This window comes from Pteropus medius, unplaced genomic scaffold, assembly GCF_902729225.1.
Source record: "Pteropus medius unplaced genomic scaffold, Ma_sr-lr_union100, whole genome shotgun sequence".
Taxonomy (NCBI): Eukaryota; Metazoa; Chordata; class Mammalia; order Chiroptera; family Pteropodidae; genus Pteropus; species Pteropus medius.
The window spans coordinates 1,138,624-1,144,405 of NW_024343733.1; the positions used below are offsets into that span (position 1 = coordinate 1,138,624).

The window sequence follows — 5,782 nt, forward strand, 5'->3', positions numbered from 1 at the left end:
GCCATGCCACCCTGAACACGCCCAATCCCATCTGATCTCGGAAGCTAAGCAAGGTCGGGCCTGGTGAGTACTTGGATGGGAGACCACCTAGGAAGACCAGGTGCTGTAGGCGTAAAAAATAAAAAATAAGAGATTGTAAGCTGACAAGGTCCTTGCAATCTGTGAGGTCAACCGAAGGTTGCCTCACCTAAAAAATAAAATAAAATAAAATAATTAAAAACACAAGCATAAGAAATAAAAGATGTTCGAAGGTTATGATGCCCCATAAAAGGACACCCAGACCAGCTCTTCGGGTATTTTGATATCTCGAGAATCCGTTCTCAGTTGATAAATAAGACTCCATTGCCAGTAGAAGGTTCACCTAAAAGACGATTTGGAGCACCAGTGGATTGGGGACAGCTCTCACGGCGATCGTTTCAACTGAGAAAGCTTCCCGTCAACTCATGCACCATCATCATAGGTTTGGGAGTCTGTGGTGGTCACGAGGGCTGATTCCAGATGTGTGGTTCTCTGCCTTCAAGGTATGTGGCAGGAATGTGCTGCTTTGGCTACTCGGAGGCCATGTGACCTGCTTTGGCCAAATGTCGTCTAGGCTGAGATTTTATGAACGTTTCCCTTTGCAATCATAGAAGGTTGGGGCCAGATGGTGCCTTCACCAAGCTGGGACCTCAACTTACCACAAGGATCAAAGCCTGCAAGGACACTGTTGGTTACTGTGGCATAATCTAGCCCATGCTGACACATGAAACAGTTCTCCCCAGACCATGCACTTAGCTACTAGGTGGATTTTTCCAGTGGGGATTGCTTTGTTATTATTTAGGAATCTCCCCCAAAGAAAGAATCTGAAATGTAGACAATACCATATACAGAAAGATTTTCATTTTATTCCTCATGAGAGTAAAACATCAGAAATGGTCTAAATAATTTTCAACGAAGGACTGGTTAGGGTGAAATCCTATACGGCCTTTGGAAGTAAAAGAGACAGAACTTTACATATGAATATGGATTTGTAAAAACCGTACACACACAAGCAAAAGATAGCTTGTAATACATGAAAATGTCACTAATGATTCACTCTAGTGAATGGGATTACAAACAATTTTGGGGGTGCTTTTCTATACTTAAAATCGGTAAAAAAAATCGCTACAAATTCAAAAATATTGTTTAAGAAGAGTTCTGAAATAAGGTAAAAATAAGTTCTACATAAAGATTTTTTTTTTATGTCAAGTGAAGAAAAGGTACAAGGTGTATATAGAATAAGGTGAAACTTGAATCTTTCTGCGTGGAAAAAAAGCCTGGAAGGAAATATACTAAGATGCTAATTTGCTGGGTTCTCTGGGTAGTGTAATTTAGAAAGCTTTCTAAAACTTCCCTTTTTCTAGTTTTCCCCATTTTCTATAACAAGGATGTATTAGTTTTACAATAAGAAATACAATACTTCAAAGACCGGTGCCAGCACCAGCATCTCAATAGATTATAAAATGCCTCTTCTACGTCTTCTCTCTCTCGGAATCCTTTCTGCTCTCATGTATTTTGTTAACATATAAGCTTGTCCTTCTCATAGATCGAGAGGGTCTAAAATGAAATCGTCATTTTTAGTGTCTCTGTCTTGACTTGGTCCTGAAACACACACACACTACACACACACACACACACACACACACACACACACACACAATTCCATACCCTAGAAAAAAAAATGAACAGGAACCACATTTTCACTCAAAGAAAGCTAATAACAACACAGATACACAAACCAGTTTAACGCTAAGAACCATCTACCACACAGCTACAGTAGCACACGTGCACATCCTAGGAAATGCCAGAACCAATTGCTATTTCCATGGAACATTTCTTTCGAAGATGCCATTTTTTCCCCCCCCAAAAGATGCAATCTTACAGTTGACCTTCCGAGGCTGGCAGAGAATGTGGAAGTATGTGAGCATCTCATCGTGTGTGTCTGCTGGCCGAGGGAGGGAGAGTCCTTCATGCATGCTGGAGGCTGCTCAGCTAACCCTGCTGTGGCTCTCATGGTGGCCTGCCCGGTGCACCATCCCCTGCCCGTGTTCCTTTCCTCAGCCTTTCGCCCGGCGGTTCCTTCCAACCATTTTATATGTGATTTTCTCCACCCTGAACAACCTTCTCTCTCTCCTCACGTGGCAAAGCCCTGGGCCTCCTTCGGGTCTCGGTCTCAATGTCATATCTCAGATTCAGTCGTGTCTCCCTGTTAGAGGCTTTCAAAGGACACAGCGCCTTCGGTGCACTGACTCAGCTTGTGACCAAGTCTTTCTTGGTGTGCTTATGCGTCCGAGACCTGGCCTCTCCCACTGGACTGTGAGCTTCAGGAGGGCACGGAATTTGTCTGTTTTGCTCACTAGTGTGTCTGCAGAGCCTAGGATGGTGCCTGGCACATAGTAGACACTCACCTAATCGCTCACTCCCACCAGGGGTAGGTAGAAAGAGGACCTCAGAGTTCGAGTTCTTTTGTCTTTGGTCAACTGATCTCTGACTCAGAGCCACATTGTGATGTTCATGGGCTCCTTCTTCCATAAACACACACACACACAAACACACACACACACACACACACACAAACATTAAAAACTGTATTCTCTGACTGTGTCCAGGTTGGACACTTCACTACACACATGTTAATACTATATTCATTTTTCCTTTGATTTTAAAGGAAATTAACACTAAAACATTTCATGGGCCCCAAGCACTGTCTACTGTGCCCAGTGAAGGAGTCGGCTCTGTGCTGACTCCTTCATTCATTTGTTCCTTCATTTATTCAGCAAGAAGGCGTAGAGCAGCTTCTCAGTGCCAAGACCTGGGGATGCCATGGTGGGTAGAAGCGGCCACTGTTTCTGTCTTCACATCATTGATATCCTACTAGGGGTGGCAGATATGCATCCAGAAATAAATGTGAGATTATGGGGTTAGAAGGTCTTTTGAGAGCCCAATAACAAGGAAACGTGAGGTAGTCTGGGGGAGACAGAGGTCAGTTAGGGACGGCACCCCCAATCTGAGCTGCGAGTTAATACTGCCGAGAGGGTGGAAACAGCATCCTAGGCAGAGGTCCTGGTATGAGCAAAGGTCCTGAGGCAGGCTCTTCGAGCAGATAGCCAGAGGTCAGAGGTTTGGGGACAGAAGGAGGGACAGGAACCTCACCGGCTTCTTGAGTCTCATCGGTAAGCCACAGCTGTCCCTTAGGACTCTCGTCCCCTCAGCCCCGATTATCACTTTCCCACCCATCCCTAACTGTTCCAAGCTTAGGCCACCAGGCTCTGGATGGACACAGACCAAGAATCAGGGAGGGCCGGTTTGATTAGATCACTGTCAGCGAGGGATGGGAGGTTAATTGCTATTCTCTTTGTGAGCCTGGCTTGGCTGGGCAGCTCTGCTCACAGCTGTGTGTGTGTGTGTGCGTGTGTGTGCGTGTGTGTGCGCGCGCGCGCGCGTGCGTGTGCGTGTGCGCGCGTGTGTGTGTATGCGCGCGCGATCACGCACATATGTTCGTGTGTAGGAAAGTTCGTGGGCGGGGGCGCGGACGGAGGGAGGCCGCAGCGGCAGGGGCAGGGGCTGGGTTGCACAAGACTTCTTTGCGAGTTCTGAGCCTTGTCTTGTCTGGTGTGCAGCAAATAGGAGTACTTAACAAGCATTAAGGGACGCAAATAATTCCCCTTTTCTCCTCTCCGCCTATTCTTCCTTCTCTCTTTTCTTGTAAATCCCGCTCCTTGCATGTGAATAGCGGAATAGCTTCATCCGAGACCTTTAATCAGATCCCTGGTAGGCACCAGGAGGGCAAAGTGCCCCAGGGATTACCTTTTATTTTCGGGTTTTTCTCCCCGAGTTTGGCCATCGCCCCTCCCCCTCCCCCCGCCGTGTTTTCCTCCTCGGCGTTTGTTCCCCGCAGAAGTAAGTAAGGAAGGCTTAAAGGCCGGGGGAGGGGGGCTTACAAACTTAAGGGGGTCGGGCCCTATTCAGCAGGCCTTGTCCACAGTCTTCTCGCTTTTGTTCTCTGGCCATTCTTCAGCTGATTTCTTCACTCCAGTAAAAGCACTTTAATTCCCTTTTTGATACGGAGAATCCGTCCTCTTCCCCTCGCGGGCCCCCCTCCCTCTCTTCCCCCCACACACCCCATTTCACTTTCTCAGACCCTTTATGCGGCGTCCTCGGCCGCCCCAACAAAGACTTAACATCCTCGCAAAGTATTTCTTTCACCGATCAAGTGAGGCTGCAGAATCCGGAGGAGGGGGAGGGGAGACAGAGGTGGGGGGAGGAGAAAGAGAAGGGGCTTTTCTGAGACTAGACCCCCTAAACCGGGCCTGGGGAGACCCTCGGCTTCGGACTGCACCCCCTTCACTCCCCGTCGTGCTTCGGATGGAAAGGAAAGGGGTGGATGCTGGCACGTGTGTGGGAGGGGGAGGGGCAAGGAAAGAGCGTGCATGAGCGTGCGGGTGAGCGTGACAGGGGCGATAGAGACATCGGAGGCCCGGTGTGGGCTTGGTCAGCATCTCTGAAAGGAGCCAAGGCATCCAGGACACTGCTCTGGGCGGAGGACACAGGGCCTTGGGCAGCCACCCAAATCCCTGAGACTTCTTGGGTGCAGCCGGGCTGAGCAACCAGCAGACCTAAAGGCAGAGCCTTTTCAGCCCCGTGAAGATGTTTGAGACCTAGAGGAGAACGGTCAGCTGCAAAATGTGCAAAAAAAGTAAAAAAGAAAAAAAAAAGAGAGAAACACGAAACAGCACGAAACGAACAAATACAGAATTTCAAGTCTGTGCAATGGTTTTGTTGTCAGCTGCACTGCTTAATTTGACATTCACAAAAATTTCCTTGCGTAGGAAAACAATGGGCGGGGCAGGTTTTTTTTTCTTTCCAGGCGGGAGCTGCCTGCCCCTCCCTCCTTGCTTCCTTTCTTCCCAATTAACGAGCACCTGGCACCTGCGGACCCCACCGGCAAGGTCTAGAACACTGCTGCTAGTTCGCACTCATTCGGTGCCTCCTTCCTGATCCAGGTCCGGATCCTCTCTGTGCCTGTAAGAGGTGACCATCTTCCTAAGCTTTGTCTTTCTCAAAAAGAGTTTTTTTTTTTTTATCACGTATTTACATTCCCCAAACAATACCTCTTCTTCTTTTAATTCAAATTTTTCTCATTCTGCAAAAAGTTCCCAAGCATGCCTGGGATGGCTCGTTGACCATCGAGCAGTGAACTTCATATAAACAAATTTCAAAAGGAAAAAAATGAAAAGTCCTTTCAGAAATGTGTCTGCAGCGAAACCGGCTCCACGTCGTGCTTTTGGTGGGTTTTTATGATGTGAGAAGAAGCTTTCGAGGGTACCGTTTCTGGGTGCCTACTAATGCCTGAAAATGATTCTGCCTTGAATCCCAGTTTCATCATGGGACTAAGTCATGCCATCAATGACGAGCCTCAGCGTTCCCATCTATGAAATGGGAACAACAGATAAGCTCGGCTTTTTGTTGAGGGGGAAAAAAAAAAACAGGGCGTGAGAGAGAAGCGATGTCACTGCTTTTCACTCCAGAAAGTTACACTGAGCTTTCTGATTCTCTTCTTTCCGTCCTTGATGTGAGAAAGATGACTTCCTCTTCAAAATGTCGACAAAATCGAAGCAGGGCCATTTAAGAGAAAGTGGCCTGGGTCCTAATAGCCCAATTGGGAGTCTGAGTGGCAGAAGGGCTGGCTCCCTCTCCGTGCCAGAGGATGGGCAATTACCGCCAGGCATTTTCCGGTGAAATAAAAGGCAGAGAAATAGCAAGG

The 5,782-nt window shown here is 47.7% G+C and overlaps 1 pseudogene; it reads left to right on the plus strand.

The window, feature by feature from the left end:
* LOC120606923 (uncharacterized) lies at positions 1-112 on the plus strand (annotated as a pseudogene).
* The last annotated feature ends 5,670 nt before the right edge of the window (positions 113-5,782 follow it).